At 42.7% G+C, this 22,483-nt stretch overlaps 1 protein-coding gene across 3 annotated transcripts in view; it reads left to right on the top strand.

Moving 5' to 3' along the window:
- Positions 1 to 6,739: 6,739 nt before the first annotated feature.
- Positions 6,740 to 22,483, top strand: part of LOC139155540 (collagen alpha-6(VI) chain-like) — a 242,177-nt gene continuing 226,433 nt past the window's right edge. For all 3 annotated transcript variants that reach the window (XM_070730719.1, XM_070730718.1, XM_070730717.1), the window contains exon 1: positions 6,740 to 6,821. The gene's annotated coding sequence lies outside the window, so the exon portion shown is untranslated. The remainder of the gene's footprint in view (positions 6,822 to 22,483) is intronic.

The raw sequence follows: 22,483 nt of genomic DNA, 5'->3' as shown, positions 1-22,483 counted from the left end.
CCCCCTGCCTCTCTCCCTTCCTTCATCTTTCATTCCCTCTCTCTCCATCCCTCTTCCTTTCTCTCTTCCTTCCTCCCTCTTTTTTGTTCTTTCTCTCTCCCTCCTTCCCTCCCTCTATGTCTTTCCCTCCCCCTTCTTCCCCCCTCTCTTTCTCTTTCTCTTGCTTTCTTTCCCTGTCTTTCTCTCTTGCTTACTTTCTCGCTTTCTTTCTCATTCTCTCTCCCCTCCTTTCTCTCTCTCTCTCTTTCTCTCTCGTTCACCACGCTGGCAACAGAGAGAAAAAGAGAGAGAGAGAGAGGGAGAGAGAGTGGAGGGCGCCGTTGTCTTCGCCTCTGCCCGGCAGCTCTGCAGCGAAGAGGAAACAGTCGCGCACCGCCTCCCCGGAGCCCGGCCGACTTTTGGAGCCGTTTTGTTTTCGGCCGGGCGGAAGCGGCGCGCGGAGGCGAAGACACGGTGCCCGGCCACGCTCCGCCTCCTGGGAGCCCAGCTGAAAACAAAACGGCTCCAAAAATCGGCTGGGCTCCCGGGAGGCGGAGCGTGGCCGGGCACCGTGTCTTCGCCTCCGTGTGGCTCTGCAGCAAAGAGGAAACAGTCGCGCACTGCCTCCCGGGAGCCCAGCCAACTTTTGGAGCCGTTTTGTTTTCAGCCGGGCGGAGGCGGCGCGCGGAGGCGAAGACACGGTGAACGGTGCTTCGAGACCTCCCCGCCTCCTGAAGCGATTCCCGTAGCCTTCCCAAAGGTTCGGAACCGCCAACGCTCCTCCGGTGCCGCTCCGCCTCCTAAATCTGCGCGGTGGAGGCGTTCCCCGGCCCAGCACTTCCGGAGGCCGAAAGGCGCGGCTCTCTTCGGGGTTGGGAAGAGGAGAGGCGGCGACAGAGGCGGCGGTCCCCAGATGAGTATATTGCCGCCCCCCCCCCGCTCCAGCGCCTCCCCCCCCTCCCTGCCTGCATCTTCGCTCCATAAGACGTGGCTGATTTTTCATCCTACTTTGGGAGGGAAAAAACTGCGTCTTATGGAGCGAAAAATACGGTACTTACCTCCAATGCAATCCTGGCCCAATATTCCCCAAATTTGCCTTTTGTCCTCATGTGCGATGCTTCCCCTTTTGGAGTCGGCGCAGTCCTTAGCCATAGATTACCTAATGGGTCTGAGGCACCTCTGGTGTTCTTTTCCCACACCCTAGCCAAAGCAGAGCGGAATTTCGGTCAAATTGACCGAGAAGCCCTAGCGCTCATCGCAGGGGTCCGCCGTTTTCATGACTATGTATATGGCTGAAATTTCAAGCTGGTAACTGATCACCAACCGCTTTTAGGCTTGTTATCAGGGGACCATCAGAGCCCGGCTGTGTTGTCCCCTGCATGTCACAGTGGATTATATTTTTAGCCAACTACTCCTACCAATTAGTATACCGGCCGGGAAGACATATTGCGCATGCGGATGCATTAAGCCGATGCCCGCTTCCAGACCTCCTTGTGGACCCAGCTCCGGCCTCCACAGTGTTGGCCATTGTGGATGACCCCTTTACACTGGCAACTCCTGATGTAGCTAAATACTCTAACCGAGATTCCACCTTGTCTACCATGATACAATGGGTCCTGCGGGGTTGGCCTCCTACTGCCCCATCATCCGACTTTTTTCCATACTTTTGTTGCCACACTGAATTATACGTGGTTCATGGCTGCCTGTTGCGAGGTTCTAGGGTGGTGATTCCATTGTCATTGCGGACTAGGGTCCTGTCAACCCTTCATAGGGGACACCCAGGGGTGGTGCACATGAAGGCATTAGCAAGGGGATATGGGTGGTAGCCTGGCATCGACAGGAATGTTGAACAATGGGTAGCGACTTGCTGTGCATGTCAAGAGAACCGCCCGGCTCCCGCCCGATTGGCACCGTTAGTTTGGGAACCTCCAGTGGGGCTGTGGGCCCGGGTCTGTCACGCTGTGTATTGCCAGCCCCAGAGACATTCAGAGACATTCAGTAATTAATTAGTTAACACTGTGTATGTTAGTTAGCTCCGCCCATTTTGATGTAAAATCCTGCCTGTCACACAAGCATCACTTCCTTTCTTCTTCGGAAGAAGCCATCTTCCTTCTATTGTCTTCAAAGATGTAACATGCATCTTAGATGACTGAAACAGGCATTAGCTATTTTCTTTGTTTTTCTAATAAAAGTAACTTCGTTTGAAAGCTGTTTCTGTATTTTAACCCATTGCCTCCAGATTTGACTTATTATAGTCCACGCGGGCTGTAATTTATCTCCTAAATCTGACAAGGTCCACGTGGACCTTGCCGGCCCCTTCATGGGTCAAATGTTCCTTATCTTAGTGGATGCACACTCCAAGTGGCTGGAGGTGGTTCACCTCTGGTCAACTACGTCCCAGACATTGATCGAGTCCCTGGAGACCTTGTTTGCCACCCACGGGTACCCAGACCTATTGGTCTCGGACAATGGCCCCCAATTCACCTCGGTATTAATGGAAACGGATTTGTCCTCGATAGGGGTTTGCCATGCCCTAATTTCGTCCTGGCACCCGACCAGTAATGGCCAGGCAAAGCGCATGGTGCGCACCACCAAGGACACCCTCAGGAAGCTACCTCGGGGGTCTTGGCAACAAAGGTTGTCTGAATTACTGCTAGCCCAGCATTCAATGCCCTGCTTAACCACTAACAAGTCACCGGCTGAACTTTTAATGGGTCGTAAGTTGCATATAGTCCTGGACAGACTTCACCCACAGTATGTACTGGGCTCACCATGGCCAGAGCCTTCCCGTCGGGGCCTGGGAATAGGTGCTCAAGTTTTCATTCGCTCCTATACTGAGGGGCCAGCCTGGGTGCCAGCCATCATAGCCAGGGTGTTAGGGCCACGATCCTATGAGGTTGGTCTCCCGGACGGGCACTGCTGGAAAAGGCACATCGACCAAATTCGTCCGCGGTATGATGCTACTGTCCGGCCCGGGTCAAGCACCATATTACCTAGGGAGGAAGCTGTGGCTCCGGAGGTTCCCCACAACTCACCTATCCCTACAGGTCAAGAAGCAACAGGAGGACCCCTAGCCATTGGAGACAACAGGGACCCCCAAGAAAGAATCTCAGATTGTCCCATGGTTCCCCAGTCCCCGCCTCCAGGAGGGGCTTGGGATGTCATCTGTCCTCGCCGTTTGGATAGGGTGTGTCGCAATCCTGCGTATTTGGAAGATTACATTTGCTCCAAAATAAGGGGGGGAGGAGTGTTATGTCCTGCCCAGAGATTAGCAGAAGCAAGCTCGGAGACAAGTTGTTATTGGGTGAACCCCAGTTACTATTATTGGTTATTTGTCGCCGTGGCGAGGGCGGCAATAGTTATGTTACCCGATTGGTGGTTACCTCAGCCGGCAGGAGTATATAAAACCTGTCATCTGCTTATATTTGCTTTTTGGACCAAATGTACGCCTTTCCAACCTATTGATTAAAGTTTTGTTAACACCGATACTTGCCTCCGACTATTTCACTGGCTATGTTGTTGCAGTGGGCTTTGGCACTTAAATCGTTTGTTATTAGTATACTAACGTCTTTAACCAAGTGGGGATTATCTGTGACAATTTGATTATTCAGTTCGTATTTGGAGTTCAGATTCTTTTTTCCCAGTGTGTAGGACGGAGCATTTGTTAGTTGAGATTTGGAGTTGCCATGTGTTAGACCATTCAAAAACAGAGTTCAGGTCTTTTTCGAGAGTAGTTGTGTTATTGGTGGTGTTGAAGAGTTTTTCATCGTCGGCGAAGAGGACACAGTTGCTTGTGATGTAATCGCAAAGGTCATTGATGTAGACACTATTTCAGACAGATGGCTATCTAACTTCTGCTTAAAAACTTCCAGTGTTGGGGCACTCACAACTTCTGGAGGCAAGCTGTTCCACTGATCAACCATTCTGATTGTCAGGAAATTTCTCCTTAGTTCTAAGTTACTTCTCTCCTTGTTTAGCTTCCACCCATTGCTTCTTGTTCTACCCTCAGAATAGGTTGACCCTTTCTTTGTGGCAATCCCTGAGATACTGGAACACTGCTATCATGTCTCTCCTGGTCCTTCCTTTCATTAAACTTGCCATGCCCAGTTCCTGCAACCGTTCTTCATATGTTTTAGCCTCCAACCCCCTAATCATCTTTGTTGCTTTTCTCTGCATTTTTTTCTAGAGTCTCCATATCCTTTTTGCATCGTGGTGACTAAAACTGAATGCAGTATTCCTAGTGTAGCCTTGCCAATGCCTTATAAAGTGGTATTAATATTCCACGTGATCTTGATTCTATCCCTCTGTTAATGCAGCCTAGACCTATGTTGGCTTTTTTGGCAGCTCCTGCAGACTGCTGGCTCGCATTTAAATGGTTGTCCACTAGGACTCCAAGATCCCTCTCACAGTAACTACCGTTGAGCAATGAACCACATATATTGTACCTGTGTGTTTTGTTTTTCTTGCCTAAATGTAGAACCTTACTTTTTTCACCACTGAATTTCATTTTGTTAGATAGCGCCCATTGTTCAAGTTTGTCAAGAGCCTTCTGTATTTTGCACCTATCTTCTGGAGTGTTGGCTATTCCTGCCAGTTTGGTGTCATCTGCAAAGTTGATAAGTTGATAAATGGTCTGGCCCTGAGCCATTTAGTGTCATCTGCAAATTTGATAAGTTCCCCATCTCTCCCCTAAAACAGAGCCTTGGGATACTCCACTGTATACATCCCTCCTGTGAAGGACTATCAAATTTTTTACTACCACACTGTGGGAGTGGCTTATGCAGGACGCTCAGCATTTTCTTTCAACATCTTTCAGTGCAAATTGGGTGCTCTGGGGTGGAGCTCCATTTTTGCTATCCCACTGCTTCCCCCCCCTCCCGTATCTGGACAGCAGCCCACCCCTCCATGTAGATATAGTTTCATTGAGCACTACATGTTGATTGTGGTTAGTTAGCCAGTTTTGAATCCATCTGGAGGTGTTGCTGTCCAAGTGCCATTGCTATTGCTATCAACAGTACAGACCTTCAAGTTTCTAGATTGTATAATATCTCAAGACTTAAAATGGACACCTAATACAAAAACAGTATCAAAAAAAGTATAACAAAAAATGTTCTTGCTGCAACTCAGAAAGCTCAGGCTGCCCAAAGAGCTGCTGATACAGTTCTACAAAGGAATTATTGAGTCTGTCATTTGTACCTCTACAACTGTCTGGTTTGGCACTGTGACCAACAAGACAGAAACAGACTTCAACAAATAATTAGAACTGCAGAAAAAAACAATTGCTACAAATCAGCCTTCCATTGAGAACCAGTAAACTGCATAAGCCAGAAAGAGTGAAATGAAAATACCTACAGACCCCTTGCATCCTGGGTATAAACTATTTCAACTTCTACCTCAAAACAGCGCTATAGGGCATGTAAGAACAAATAGACACAAGGACATTTTTTTTCTCCATGACATCTTTCTGCTAAACACACAATTCCCACAATACTATCAAACTAAGGTTGTATTCTATTCTCATCCTTCTTATTATCTATCTCCTTATCTTCTTTTGATTATAACCTTGTTGCTTGTATCTTTTCATTTATTTTAATTACTTGGTATTGTAATATGATTTGCGTTGATTGCTCATTTAGTATCCTATGACTATCACTAAGTGTTGTATCTTATGATTTATGATGAACATATTTTTATGAAGACTATGATTGATTACTTATTGCTTATATGTACACTGAAAGTTTATGCACCAGAGACAAATTCCTTGTGTGTTCAATCACACTTGGCGATTAAAGAATTCTAATCTATATCTCCACAATTTTTGGAAACAAGTCATTCCACTGAATAATTGTAATCACTATCAGGAAATATTTTCTTAGTTCTAGATTGCTTCTCTCCTTGATTAATTTCCAACCAATGTTTCTTGTTCTGCCTTTAGGTGCTTTTAATTTATTTTATTTTAATTTATTAGATTTGTAAGCCGCCCAACTCCTTCCCAACTCTGGGCGGCGTCCTCTTCTTTGGGGCAGCCGCTTAAATATTGGAACACTGCTATTATATCACCCCTTGTTCTTCTTTTCATTAAACTAGACATGCCTACTTCCTTGTAATTATTATTTCTATGTTTTGGCCCTCCAGACCTCTTTGTTCTTGCTTTTCTACCCAAATCTACCCAAAGGGGTGCAGAAAGGTTTTGAACCCAGTGTCAATGCACCGGGCAGCTCTATGAACATAATTGGATCGTGTTTATTTTATCTGGCATTATTCCTTAATAGGAAGTGCTGCCAATGAATTTCTCCAAATGCTTTTTCTATAAAGAAGCATTGTCAATGAGTTGCTGGAGTGTTTGTCTATTTAAACAAAGCTGTGATAAGAATGGGAGTAACAGATATGAGAGGCAGAATGAAAGATAGCAGCATCACGACCAGCAAAGAAAGTCATAGGAAAAAAGTCCTCATCTATCCAGCTGCAAAAAACAGAACAGGAGGGGGGAGAAAAGAAAATATTTTCTGAAAATGAAAGTGATTGTGTATTTAGGATTTTGTGTGGTTGTAATGGTCTTAAAAGTTAACAGTAAAAATGTAAAAACAAAACAAAGGGGGGGGGAGGAACAACCAAGCTCCATCTTTGATACTTCTGCTTTTGACTTGGATTCAGAACCATGATGCAATGGAATGTGGGAAACAGGCCAAGCTTCAAACTTTTTAGCTGATACAGGCAGGACCTTTTTAATGCAAATGAATTGCTGTCTTTCGAAAAGATTTATGGGATAGTGCTGATCATAAAAGAGCTGGTCTTTCCCAGAGACTTTTCAGAAGATGACATTATAAGCATCCAATCAATTGGTAAGTCATTTGAAGTCATTTTCCTGTTGCCTACAAAAGATAGTCTGATCCTTTTCCTGGATTCTTCTCTGCTGTTTGGATGTTGAGATACCTTCTTCAGAATAGAAAATGGTTTCATATGTTATCCATTTAACTTAAACATGTTAATTGCAGATATTGGGAAAAGATATTGAGAATTTTTGATATTGGTAATATTTGCTTAACGTTGTAGAACAATATGTAAGACAATGGAGAAATAGTTTTGACACTAGAAATAGCATTGTTGTCTAGTTAATACTACAATAGTACATTCTTCTCAAATGTATATACATTCAATTTTAAATTAGGAGTTAAGTACTGATTCTAGCAATATTATTTTAAACAATGTATCATTCTTCTGATGATGCATATTGTGATTCTTTCTTTCTTTTTTCTTTATACCCTTCATGAATTTTCATTCTTCTGTGCAGCTAAAGTGTGCACAACTTTGAAATGATTTTATTTAAAACAATGCTCATAGCTGATACTACCAATCCAAGATAAGCAAATTAACTTATTTCATTGAGTACTTTAGTCTGTAATTTTATGCACACATATGTAAAAATCTTCAATTCTGTGCACATTCTATGTACATATCTCATTAAAATCAATGCTTCATAACTTCTAAATTTGCATAGGATTATGATTAAAAATAAACATTTGTTTGCTGGGACAAATGAATGTTATTAACATGTTTTAATACATGTTTCCTTCTATTACAAATATGCAAAAATGACATTTCACTCATTTAAAATTTTGCCTCTCTATATTTTGGGAATGCTTCAAAGCCTCTGTAAATATAGATTTTTCTGGAGGGAAGAACACCAACCTATAATCTTGCATATGTTTACTTAGAATGAAATCCTATTAAAGTTAATAAAATGTTTTACAAATAAAGATATGTTACAACCTGAGTATAATAATCATCAATCTAAAAAAGATCTTTACAAGGAGTGATGCGTGAAGAATTTGGTATTTGCAAAGACTGAAATAACTTTTATTTGCCCTATGCTGCAAATGAATGGCCAAACCATTATGCAATTATTTTTTTGTTTGCTGAGTTGTTTTAAATTTTGCAATCCTCTTTTCAGTTTTAGAAAATATCAAAATATGTTGAATGAGATGGATTAAAAATGTATATGTTCACTTCAAATTCATAATTAAAATATATTCAAATATAAATTTGAATATAATATAAATTTAAGTCTACGGAGAGGGGCGGCATACAAATCTAATGAATAAATAATAATAATAATAATAATAATAATAATAATAATAATTAATAAATATTATTTTATTTAGACATTCAATATATAAATATAAAATTATGCATACTAGAATTATTTATTCATTTTAAACATGTTCATTAATAGAAAATGAGTCAGACCAGTACTGAAACACTTGATAAAGATCCTAGATAAAATTATTCATGCATCTCTAGTTAACAGTTTTTCTTCTTTTACTATTTTGGTATGGAAGTGCAAGCATTTGATCAAATATCAAATTCACAATAAAATGAACTGAGGAGTTACCTGAATGACTCATTCATGTCAGTGTTCACCATCTTTTGGGAAAAACAGAAGGAAGAGAGAGAGAGAGAGAGGGAGGGAGGGAGGGAGGAAGGAAGGAAGGAAGGAAGGAAGGAAGGAAGGAAGGAAGGAAGGAAGGAAGATTTCTGATTAATTCTGCCAGTCACTTTTAATGAAACTCAATGAAGAAGCAGCCAGAAAATCAGAAGTTGCCCCTGATTCCACTGCTTGTCAGCCCATCCATCTATTTCTCTGTTTAAGGGAATAGTTCTGGAATGATTATTTATTTATTTGTTTGTTTGTTTCTTTGTTTCTTTGTTTCTTTCTTTGTCTGTCTGTCTGTCTGTCTGTCTGTCTGTCTGTCTGTCTGTCTGTCTATCATTTATTTATTTATTTATTTATTTATTTATTTATTTATTTATTTATTTATTTATTTATTTATTTACTTACTTACTTACTTACTTACTTATTTATTTATTTATTTATTTATTTATTTATTTATTTATTTATTTATTTATTTATTTATTTATTTATTTATTTATTTATTATTGGATTTGTATGCCGCCCCTCTCTGAGGACTGTGTTAGCTAACACAGTCCAAATTTCTAATCCATTCTATATATTTTTTAGCCTGAGTCATGATTTAGTCATAATCTCTTAAAGATTATCAATAAATCTTCCCTCAATAAATTATTTGCAGCATTGGTTTATAATTTTTAGGATCTAACATCCTTCTATTCTGATTTTGGCATCCCAAAATTTCACTGGATGTCCCAAATGTTGTTGGGACCTCTAAGTTCACATAATGACTTTGGGCCTGACATCTCCACTTAATGGCATATGCTTAATTTTAGATAGGCTTATTTGATTATCTTTTTTTCTCCCCAATTAAGAAGATTCAGAAATGTTTTTTCTTTTTTTTTCTTTGAAGGGGAAAGAACTTGATTGCTTGACCATTTAGATTGCTGTTTCCTGTCTTTTCCAGTTTTATAATATGCTTCTGGAATTTGGGCAAGTAGAAATATACATAATATTCACTCCTTTATGTTTCACTCCATTTTGCTCTTCTTTGCTTTCCTTCATCTGTGTTTGCTCTTAGAGCTCATGTCTTTTAAGAAATAAATGCAGAACCAAACACATTTGCTTAAGAAATATAATAACAATAATAAATCACATCTTTGGTTGGGCAAGCCAATAACATTACACAATTTTTAAATTTTACTTGAAATGACTTCCTCTCTTTATTTATTTATTATTAATTTATTTATTGGATTTGTATGCCACCCCTCTCCGAGGACTCAGGGCAACATACCACATATCAAAACAATAAACAATATACAGTATTTTTGGTGTATAAGACGCACCTTTTCCCCTCTAAAAAGTGCTTTAAAAATTGGGTGCATCTTATATACCGAATGCTATGTCCAGCTGGCAGGGACAAGGCTGGTCATGACAGACAGGGGCAACTGCTGAGGCGGCTGCAATGGCATCTGTTCACCGGGAATGTCATGTCCACGCCCCAGGCCTCCCGCTGCTGCCACCACCGAATCACGAGGTTGAGGAGGTCTGCAAACATGCCCTGAAGGGGCAGAGCTCGGATGAGAGGCTGTGGCAGGGGCAGGGCTGGGGTTGCTTCTCCCTGGCTGAGGCAGATTCACTCGGAGCTCCCTTCTCCGACCATTGCACCCTCCCAAAGGCGGCCCAAAGGTGGAAGATTGGGGTGGGGGCTGATGGAGGCTAGCCCCCTCCCACCGGACAGTTAGGGCTGGCTGAGGCAGTTTTGCTCTGAAACTGCCTAAGGGGAGCCACCCAGCTGCTTGCCTGCTCGCCCGCCCACCTGCCCAGCCACCCAACTAGCTTCTCACTTGCCTGCCCAGCCACCTGCCCACCTAGCCGCTCGCCTGCCTAACTGCTCACCGCCCTAGCCGCCCACCCAGTCGCTCACCCAGCTAGCCGCCCACCCAGCTGCTTGCCCAGCTAGCCGCTCGTCCCCTCAGCCACCCACCCAGCCACTCGCCCATCTAGCCATCCACCCAGCTGCCCGTTCACCTAGCCACTTGCCCGCCCATCTGCCCACTCAGCTGCCTGCTCACCTAGCCGCTTGCCCATCCAGCTGCCCATCCATCCGCTTGCCTGCCTAGTGTCCAGCCAGCCACTCACCCAGCTGCTTGCCCAGCCCCCCACATGGCAACATGGTCTGTTCGCCAATCTCCTCAGCCTTGCAATTCAGTCATGGTGGAGGCAGGATGTTACATTTCCGGTGCTGCTGCTCCTTTAAAGGAAGCCACCGCTGCCACCCCCACCCCCACGCTGCATCCGCCAGGACTGGTTAACTTGGGAGGCTCATCCGCCTTGTCTCTGACAGCTGGAAGCCCCGGGCAGCTGTAATGATATGAAAAGGCAGGTAAAGACTCTGGACTCTACCCAAAGACATTTTAGGTTAACTTGCTTCCTCCAATTTTCTCTGCTGTGTTTTTTTTTCATCCCGGTTGTGGCAGCTGCAATGAGTCATCTGATTGATTTAGCTAGGTTATTATTGTCTCTTTTTCTTTTTGCTTTTAAAAAGACTCTGAGACAACTAGAGATGGCTAGGGAATAGGGCAGGATTACTATTGAAATAGTTTTAGGAAGAAATGTTTCCCTGATAATTGATTTGGTTTCCTCTGGGATTCTGAACTTGGACCAGTGATCCAAGCTTTAATACGGAGCTGGTGGCAATTGTACCTAAGAAGGCCTTTGCACAAATATATCTTGTGCACCAGATGTTCCCATTGCTAGTTCAAGAGACAATGCATCACTGTCACTGACACCTTAGTCACTTCCCAACTGAATTATTGTGCTGTAGATGAATGGGACAATGAGACATAAGGACAGTTTTAAGGCTTGTGGACTTCAACTCCCAGAATACCTCTATCAGTCATGCTACCTTGGGAATGGGAATTCCCAAGGTAGCTTAAACTTACCAGGTTTGTCTTAAAGCTGTCAAGTTTAAAAACCCCTGAGTTAGGGGTTAGGAGTGCAAGAGTCTTCAAACCTGTCAGGAAGGATGGAAGGCTGAGTCAACCTTGAGCTGGTGATGAGATTTGAACTGCCAACCTGCAGATCTAGTAGTCAGCTTTAGTGGCCTGCAGTTCTCCACTCTATCCACTGTACCACTTCGACTCATATTTTATGGAAGGCAAGGAGGGTTGGGGGCAGTGGGAATCTCTGGGGGGAGCTGATTCCAGAGGGCCGGGGCCCCCCACAGAGAAGTCTTTTCCCCTAGGTCCTGCCAAACAATATTGTCTAGTTGACGAGCCCGGGAGAAGGCTGACTCTGTGGGACCTAACCGGTCATTGGGACTCATATTTTATATACATTATAGGTAGGACATGTACATACTCTTTTCTTATATTTTAATTGACCATCCACTCTTAGACGTATTGTTTTCTGCCTAAAGCAGAACTGAATCCTGTGATATTTTAGAAATGTGATAAATTTCATCAAATATAGAAACATAGAAACATAGAAGATTGACGGCAGAAAAAGACCTCATGGTCCATCTAGTCTGCCCTTATACTATTTCCTGTATTTTATCTTACAATGGATATATGTTTATCCCAGGCATGTTTAAATTCAGTTACTGTGGATTTACCAACCACGTATGCTGGAAGTTTGTTCCAAGGATCTACTACTTTTTCAGTAAAATAATATTTTCTCATGTTGCTTTTGATCTTTCCCCCAAGTTCCCCGAAGTTCGCGGAGAGGGGCGGCATACAAATCTAAATAATAAATAAATAAATAAATAAATAAATAAATAAACTAACTTCAGATTGTGTCCTCTTGTTCTTGTGTTCACTTTCCTATTAAAAACACTTCCCTCCTAAACCTTATTTAACCCTTTAACATATTTAAATGTTTCGATCATGTCCCCCTTTTCCTTCTGTCCTCCAGACTATACAGATTGAGTTCATTAAGTCTTTCCTGATACGTTTTATGCTTAAGACCTTCCACCATTCTTGTAGCCCGTCTTTGGACCCGTTCAATTTTGTCAATATCTTTTTGTAGGTGAGGTCTCCAGAACTGAACACAGTACTCCAAATGTGGTCTCACCAGCGCTCTATATAAGGGGATCACAATCTCCCTCTTCCTGCTTGTTATACCTCTAGCTATGCAGCCAAGCATCCTACTTGCTTTTCCTACCACCCGACCACACTGCTCACCCATTTTGAGACTGTCAGAAATCACTACCCCTAAATCCTTCTCTTCTGAAGTTTTTGCAAACACAGAACTGCCAATGCAATACTCAGATTGAGGATTCCTTTTCCCCAAGTGCATTATTTTACATTTGGAAACATTAAACTGCAGTTTCCATCGCTTTGACCATTTATCTAGTAAAGCTAAATCATTTACCATATTACAGACCCCTCCAGGAATATCAACCCTATTGCACACTTTAGAGTCATCGGCAAATAGGCAAACCTTCCCTACCAAACCTTCCCCTATGTCACTCACAAACATATTAAAAAGAATAGGACCCAGAACAGACCCTTGTAGCACACCACTTGTAACCTGTCTCTGCTCAGAATACTCGCCATTAACAATAACTCTCTGATGTCTATGCTTCAGCCAGCTTGAAATTCACTGAATTATCCAGGGATTAAGTCCAATCTTCACTAATTTATCTATCAGCTCTTTATGTGGAACCGTATCAAAGGCTTTGCTAAAGTCCAGATAGGCAATATCCATGGCACCACCTTGATCCAACACCTTTGTGACATAGTCAAAAAAAATCAATGAGATTAATCTGACATGATTTGCCTTCAGTAAAGCCATGCTGATTTGGGTCCAATAAGTTATTGTTTTTTAGGTGCTGATTTATCCTCTTTTTGAGTAGAGTCGCCATCATTTTAACTATAACTGATGTCAAACTAACTGGCCTGTAGTTACCAGCTTCTTCTCTACTGCCCTTCTTGTAGATAGGCACAACATTGGCCATTCTCCAATCCTCAGGAACATCTCCTGTTAACAGGGATTGGTTAAACAAATCAGTCAGGGGGGTAGCAAGGACAGATCTGAGTTCTTTGCCTTATTTATCTTTAATTGTTCAAGTTCTTCTAAGACATTGGCTTCTAAGTTCACTGGAACTGAATCCGTACAGCTGGAAGCAATGCTATATCCCTCTATAGTATTATTTTGTAAGGTGTCTTTTGAGAAAACTGAACAGAAGTAGCTATTGAAATGGTCAGCGATCTCCTTATTCCCATCAATGCATGTATTATTCCTGGCCCTAAGCTTTGTGATGCTGCAGATTTTCTTCTTCCTATCACTAATATATCTGAAGAAGGTTTTATCCCCCTTCTTTACAGATTTTGTAATTTCTTCCTCTTTTGAGGCTTTAGTAGCATATATTATCTGTTTCGCCTCCTTCTGTCTCATTTTATACACCTCTCTATTAGCTATTTATTTTATTTATTTATTATTTAGATTTGTATGCCACCCCTCTCCGCAGACTCGGGGCTATACTTCCAGACTCTTTATACCTCCTATAGGCAGCCTTTTTCCATTAACTCACAGAGCTTGTTGCTCAAGCTTTGAGCATTCGTGCACATTACCCGAAGAACATTATTTTCATTATTAGTTTGCCCCTTATCATCAACAACTACATCCTGGATGAGCAGGCCGATCTGGCATGTGTGACTGAAACCTGGCTGGGCCCAGAGGGAGGAGTTCCTCTCTCAGAATTATGCCCAGCCAGGTTTCAGATATGGCATCAGTCTCGACCCCAGGGAAGGGGGTGGAGTGGCTTCATAAGCTTCCAGAAACTGATTTATCCTCATTGGTCGGGGACAGAAATCACCCACATCAGTTACATCTCTGTCCCCTTTACCTAGTTTAAATGCCTGTCCAAAAAAGTTCTGAATTCCTCACCGAGCACCTAGGTACCTCCGTATGATGGATGCAAAGCATCCCTCTTAAACAACTCCCTATTAGACCACCTACTGACATCATGACTTACATAGCCAAAACCTTCAGCTTTACACCACTGCCTTAACCACACATTAAACTCTCTGATACAAGATGTTTTATCCTCCTGGCCACAAACCGGTAACACCTCTGAGAAAGTCACTGAATCAGTTATTTTACCCAGCTCCACACTTAGACATTGAAAATCTCTTTTTACTACATTAACATTTCTCTGGCACAAATAATTTGTGCCAAGATGCACCACCACATCAACATTATTACCTTTACTCACACCCTTGACAATGTTTGTAATCCGCCTCCTGTCCCTGCTGGCAGTGGCCCCTGGGAGACACCTCATCACCTTCACCACATCCTTACTCTTTCCCAAATCAACACCTCTAACAGTCGATATGTGACTGAGAATTTCAGCACAAGTAGTCTTGGGTTTACAACAACAATACATATTAGAATTGTCATTGCCATGCAACATGGTCATAAAGCACATCATGTAACCATATGACTTAGCAATGATAATCCTGGCAATTCTTGTTGCTGTTCTTAAACAAAAACTGTGCAGGTCATTAGCAGTAGAATTAACGCTTAGACCAGTGATGGCAAACATTTTTTAGTTTGTGTGCCAAAAGGGTGGGTGTGGGTGTGCTAGCATGTGTGCACATGCCCACACCCCTCCCTCCCACTTGTATAACTCTCCACATTGCCTCCCGTGCATGCGCACAGGTCTTTCTAAAGTCATGTATGTGAAAATAATGCCCAAATGGGCAAACCGGAAGTTCAGAAAAACACATTTCTGGTTTGCTGTTGTTCTGATTTTTGCACTCAGAACACCCAATACAACCTGGGTGAATACAACCTTGAAGATGACCCTCACTCTGTCAAGAACCTTGGAGTAATTATCTCTTATTATCTAAGTGCCAGAGCTTGCTGTTGCCAGAAAGGCATTAAGAGGCTGGGCCACCACAGAGAGGGTTCTTCTCCTAGGCCCCACCAGATGGCATTGCTTGGTTGACAAGGCCAAATCTGTGGGACCTGACTGGCCACTCGGATGCATGAAGCAAAAGACATTGTTTGTGGGAAAGTGACAGAGAATGTAAAAAAATGAAGATCAGATGACTACAGAGAAGTTTCAATGGCTAAAACGATGGGAACCTATCATAAGTACTTTTTATTCAGCACCATCATAACTAGGTAGCCTAGCCAGATGGCTAAAATATTGAATTAAAGAGATACATCTTTTCTGCAATTTGCCTTTCCTTCAGTTCCAATGAATTTCTTCATTAATATTGTAATCCGAAAGCCCTCCTCCACCATATATTAGTGAATAAATTGTTGATTAGCTATAGTTTCAATGGCCTCTTGTCCACAGAGACACAATCTCAGCTCATTGATATGTTTTTTTTATTGGCCCTCCACTATAACGCCCTTTGTATATTTGCTATGGTTATTTGATATAAATATATTGCTGCTTTGAAGGGGAAAGGAGTAAAAAGTTCTATAGTGAGGTTCTGTGGTAAATTTGCAAATTTCTTCAAAATATTTGTTTTGATTGAAGACATTAATTTCTTATTGCAAAAATTATTCATTTAGAGACATGTTAATTAAAATTAATTTGTGAAAATTGCATACAAAAGCTGTTCAAGTTAAAATGATTTATTGATTTACTGATTTATTAGATTTCTATGCCGTCCCACTTGAGGCAACTCAGGGTGGTGTACAACCTTATAAATGGAACAATATGTAAAGAAATCTAAATTACTATAAAAGAATTATACAAATTACTAAAAAGTATTAAAACCCCTATATACAGTCATGCACATTCGTCTAATTCAATCATACATAGTATCGGCCGGAGACAATCTCATCACTTACGGCCCTCTGCCCGCTGGCAGAGGTAGGTCTTAAGAGCTTTACAAAAGACCAGGAGGGAGGGGACAGTACATATCTCCAGAGGGAGTTCATTTCAGAGGGCTGGGCTGCCACAGAGAAGGCTCTTCCCCTAGGCCCTTGCTAGCTGACATTGTCTGACCGATAGGACCTGGAGAAGGCCACTGGGATACATGAGACAGAAGATGGTCCTGAAGATAATCTGGTCCTAAGCCATGTAGGGCTTTATAGGTCATAACCAGCACCTTGAATGGCACACGGAGATTGGCAATTGGCAACCAGTGCAGCTCATGGAGTGATGTTGAAATGTGGGCAGATCTTGGTAGCCCCACTATAGCTCATACAGTTGCATTTTGCACAATTTGTAGTCTCCAAACATTCTTCAAAGGAGCCCCGTGTAGAGAGCATTGTAGTAATTGAACCTCGAGGTGATAAGAGCATGCGTGATTGTGAGAAGTGACTCCCTGTCCAAATAAGGCCGCAACTGGCACACAAGACATGCCCTCCTTGCCACAGCTGAGAGATGGTCTTCTAAGCTCAGCTGTGCATCAAGGAGGACACCCAACTTGCAGACTCTTTCTGAGGGGGGGGCAAAGTTGGTATTGTCCCTGAGAGGCAAAACCCACAGCCACTCCATCTTGTTGGGGTTGAGTTTGAGCCTATTAATGCCCATCCAGGCCCTGACAGCCTCCAGACACCAGCACATTACTCCCACTGCTTCACTGAGTGGACATGGGGTGGAAACGTATAGCTGAGTGCCGTCAGCATACTGATGGTAACTCCCCCATGCCATCAGCTGATATAATCCAGTGGTTTCATGTAGATATTAAACAGGGGAAGGACCGACCCCTGAGGGACCTCACAATTATTATGGATAATAATTTTTAATGGATTTTAAAGAACTGGATATGGAAATAAATGTCTTTATACCAGTGGTGGTGGGGAAATGGGGGAAATAAAAGCAAAGGAAATTGACAAAATAAAAATAAAAACATGCTATAGGCTGCAGTTTCTCATCATTCAAAAGTCTACTTGCACAGTTCTGATCTTCCCAAAAAATTGCTTCTGCCTAGGTAAAAAATCATAGGAAACCTCAATAAAGTATTGAGCCCTGAATTTTTAAAGCTTGATAAATGCAGAAGTTACTGGAGATATATATTCCCAGCACAACACAAAGAGGAGGCAATATGCTCTTTTTATGTTAGGAAACAAAAACAGAAAGAATGTGGTTTATATGAACATTTGTGACATGTTCACAGCCACTCAAATCTTTGTTGCAGCAGAATGGAAATGGGATTTTGCCATTGGCTTTCATCTTCAAAGAAAATCTAATTTCGCCATAGTGAGCAGAGACAATAGCCAGAGTAGGTTGATTTTGTCTGTTAGCCAATGAGGACTGGGCATGTTTTAGTGACTATTTCTTCATCATCACTAAAGATGGGTTTTGGCTCAGTCCTGGCTACAATTAGGACGTGTGGTCAAACTCTCCTTGCAGATATCCATTTTCATCATTTTTCTTCTCTCTTCCATTCCTTCAACTCTCCCTTGGATCCGTGAGTTTCCCTTTCTCCATTCCCTTAAAAAAAACAACCACAGTCAGTAAATAGAGGAGCCTCAGTGATCAGGCATTCCCCTGTTATCTTTCAAATCACTAGTCAAATAGAGAGGGGGAAGGTGGGGACACATGGAGTTCATTCTGGCCCTAGGCCAAGCCAGCTCGCCTGACTTTCAAAACAAAAAAATCACAAGCGGCTAGGCAGCATAAGCGGATTTGCTGAAGTGATTGAGCTCTTCCCACCCTTCTTAGCTCCTGTGAGTCACCGCGCCCAGCTACAATTTCAGCCCCTCAGCCCTTGTTCTCGGTCTCTGCTCTTTTGGCATGCTTTCTGGGTGAGAGGACTTGCAGTGCTAACAGTTAGCTTCCCATGGTTATTTGAGCCAATTTTGAGCAGCTGCCTTCCCAAAGGGTATTATTGTAGGCTTCCAATGATTGTTACCTTTTTGCCAATTAAATGCCCAAGAAAGTAGAGGCCTCCAAAGTCCCCTCAAACTATTATTCCCACCCTTTTTTACTCGGTGGCAATTTTGAAATAATCTTGCTGCAGCCATTTTCTACCAGCAAAGCAAGGGGCCTTACAATTATGGCATCCTCCCCCACTTATGACCAGGCCTCAAGGGAGCCTCCTTCATCCCCTGAAGTGCAGGAGGGTGAACATCTCTCCCCAGGCCCTAGTTCTCAGGTCTATTCTTATGCCCATTCTTTAAAAAAGGGCTACTAGAGCCCAGGATAATAGGCCTAAAGTATCCAGGGCCTCTAAGTGAGATGAATCCAGGCACCATAAGGCCTTAACCAAGATCTGTGAAAAGGCCTCTCTTACTCAGCCTGCTCCAAGTGTGGGAACTTTTTCCTCCAGGGCTTCTGACCAGGCTGATGCAACTCATGCAATATGGCCTTAGCTGACACTGATATTTGGGGTGCTCAAGTTCCCTCTCAACCCCAGATATTTTGCCTCAGCTACGACCTGCTTCCATTCCCAGGGGCTTGCCTTCTGGAGATAAGCAAACATAGCAGGTCTCTATCAGGCCTTACCTACTGTTCCCTCCCTACAGGACCTTTCCAGTGTCCAAGTTATTATTTTTGCCATTGTTAAGTAGAGTGTGGCAGAATGCCTCCATCTTTTTAGGGGCCCAATGTTTCTATGGTTAGACCTCCTCAACTTGGGGGTCACCAATCAGGGACAGGGATGGAATCACCAGGCCAAATTATGCTGGGGAATTCAGGGGACTTCAGCCTGAGGAGGAAGATGATTCAGATTTAGACATATCTGAAGACAAAGGGATTGTTCCAGAACCCCTGCCACATCTGGGCTTTTTCACCCCACTCTATACCACTCCTTACTTTTCAAGGCCCATAATGCAGCCAATTTGGGGTCCTCTGCCCCTCTACCTGTACTGGACCCACCTTAGACCCTTTGTTTTCTCAACTCAGTCCAGAAGCTCAAGTTATACCTTGCGCCCAACTATTGTAGAAGCAGTTCAAGGCCAATGGCAGAAAGTAACAACAACAACAACAACAACAACAACAATAATAATAATAATAATTTATTGGATTTGTATGCCGCCCCTCTCCATAGACTCGGGGTGGCTAACAACAATAATAATAAACACAACATGTACAATCCAATAATAAAAACCCCTATTATAAAACCAAACATACACACAAGCATACCATGCATAACTTGTAATGGCCTAGGGGGAAGGGCTATCTCAACTCCCCCATGCCTGGCGGTATAAATGAGTCTTGAGTAGTTTACGAAAGACAGGGAGGGTGGAGGCAGTTCTAATCTCCAGGGGAGTTGGTTCCACAGGGCCGGGGCCACCACAGAGAAGGCTCTTCCCCTGGGGCCTGCCAAACGACATTGTTTAGTCGATGGGACCCGGAGAAGGTCAACTCTGTGGGACCTTATCGGTCACTGGGATTAGTGCAGTAGCAGGCGGTTCCAGAGGTAATCTGGTCCAGTGCCATATAGGGCTTTAAAGGTCATGACCAACAGTTTGAATTGTGACAGGAAACTGATCGGCAGCCAATGCAAGCCACAGAGTGTTGAAGAAACGTGGGCGAATCTTGGAAGCCCCATGATGGCTCTCACGGCTGCGTTCTGTACGATCTGAAGTTTCTGAACACTTGGTGTTGGTCCCTTACCATCTTCCAATGACAGGAAGTTGTTTAATATAGGCCCAGAGCTTGCTCCTTTCCTCCTTCCTCCGTCTGTTGATGCTCCTGTAACCGCTCTCCATTCCCACACCAATCTTCCGAGGGATGCCTCTGAGTGCCTTGGTCCAGAGGAGAAGAAGATGGAACCGGTCCTGCTGAAGAATCACCAGGCAGTGGCCTGGGCCGTTAAGGCCTCAACTTCAGCATTCTTTTTCACTCAAGCCACACTGAACTGGCTCAGGGACCTTCATGAATGCACCCCTGCCACTGATACTAGGCAGCAATAAGATGTCAGCAAGATGCTTGCAGCAGCCCACTACATGGCAGATGCAAATCTACAAGTAGCAAGCTTTGCCTCCTCTGCTATGGGATCTTCAATCGTTGCTCGATGGCTCTATTGGCTTCATCCCTAGCAAGCGGACGTCTGCCATAAGTGGAAGTTGGCTTCAGCAGCATTTGACGGCCAGCACATGTTCGGTGCTTCTCTGGAGCACATTCTGATAGAGACCAAAGAAAAACTCAAGGTGCTCCCGATTACTGCCCATTGGGGTGCCTTCCAGGCCTCCCCTCTTCCCAGACAGCCAGACAAGGGACTTCCCTCCCCATAGTCAATGGTCAGTATGGGGAATGCAGAGGTTTTTCTAGGATTGTTCCTTCAGGGGTAGGTCAGGTAAATGGCTCTTTTGAGGAGGTGGAGGTCGCCCTTTCCATCACACTAAGTGAGGCAGTGGAGATGGTGGGTCCCCCCATTGGTGGGCGCTTGTCACTCTTTGCTGACAATTGGGAGGAGATCACATCTGAACACGTGGGTCATAGACATGGTTAAAAATGGCTGTCCCTAGAATTTCTTTCCATTTTTCTGAATTTCTTTATTCAATGGCAATGTCAAAAAATTCCACAAAAAAGGCCCTCATGAAGGAAGCTACTTATCACCTGCTGGAAATCCATACTATCCAGCAGGCGCCAAAGGACCAAACTGGGCAAGAGTTCTACTCTATTCTATTTGTAGTCCTTAAATCCTCGGAGGTGGGGGGGAGCCATTCTAGACCTCAAGAAACTGGATAGCAACATTAGATACTGGCAGTTCAAGATGCACTCTCTTCAGTCCATCTTGGTATGTGTTTAGAGGAGAGAACTCCTGGCTTCAATTGACTTGACAGAGGACTACCTCCACATTCTCATCCTTCCCTCTCACCAGCAGGGGCAGGTTCTGTTATTGGGGCATCCACTACCAATATAGATCCCTTCCTTTTGGACTCTCCTCAGCCCCCAGGATGTTCACTAAGGTGCTAGCTGGCCTTGAGGCTCACCTGAGAACACTCCGTGCATGTTCACTGTTACTTGGATGATATCCTTCTCCTGGCTTCATTCTGATATACAAGAAAAGTCATGCACATGTGCAGGAGATTGCACTTTGATAATCAAGTAATGATTCTAAAAGTAACAATTATATTGAATTTACAAACAACCAAAAAGATTAAATACCTATGTTTAACTATAACAAATAAATGCTCTTCAATTAGGAAAGATAATTATGATAAACTAATGTAACAAGCACAACAGGATTTTAAAAATTGGAAACATTTACAACTCTCCCTATTAGACTGATCACAGCATACTACCCAAATTCTTATATTTATTCCAAATAGCCCAAATTTGATACTAAATTTTTATTGAGTTGGATAGAAATATTACAAAATTTATATGGCAAAACAAGAAACAAGGATTAAAATGTCAAGTTTACAGGATAGCAAAAGAAGACGCGGCCTAGGACTCCCAGACTGGAAACTTCAAAGCAGCCTCCCTAAACTGGATAAAAGAATGGATAACTTTATCTAACAAACAAGTACTAACTCTAGAAGGCCATAAGTTACAAATGGGATGGCATGCATATCTTTGGAGGGATGGCTCAAAACTACACACTAACTTTAACCAACATCTAATTAAGAGGTCACTTATTGAAACATGGCAGGAAATCAAAAAGAAAAATTATATAAGAATTCCAAGAAGGTTATCAATGATGGAAGCAATTATCTACCCCAATTTGATTGACCCTACCAAAACCATAAAATACAGTGATATATTGGACCCATCTGCAGAGCTAAAAAATATAGAAGAATTAGATCGACAAAACATAAAAATTAATTGGTGGCCATACATGCAAATTAAATCAAGATAGAATAATGACAGAGAAGGAAGAGACATAGATAGAAATGTACACCCACTGGATAAAATTTTGTTAGGACTGGAGGAAAAAATAATTTCTAAAATATACTGATACTTATTCAAAATGGACAAAATAGAAGAAATGGTTAACGAACCAATGTTAGCATGGGCCAAGAATTCATTAAAAGCATTCATCTAGATGATTGGGAGAAGACTTGGAACATAAACTGTATAACTACAAAATCTACAGCATTTAAAGAAAATTACTACAAGATATTTTACAGATGGTATTTGCTCCCTCAAGATTAGCAAAAATTTATCCGAATTTGAATCAGACATGCTGGAAATGTAACAAAGAAATAGACACCTTCTTTCATTTGTGGTGG

This window comes from Erythrolamprus reginae, unplaced genomic scaffold, assembly GCF_031021105.1.
Source record: "Erythrolamprus reginae isolate rEryReg1 unplaced genomic scaffold, rEryReg1.hap1 H_29, whole genome shotgun sequence".
Classification (NCBI taxonomy): domain Eukaryota; kingdom Metazoa; phylum Chordata; class Lepidosauria; order Squamata; family Dipsadidae; genus Erythrolamprus; species Erythrolamprus reginae.
Note: the sequence above shows the minus strand (reverse complement) of the source record. Positions and strands in the feature narration are given on the sequence as shown.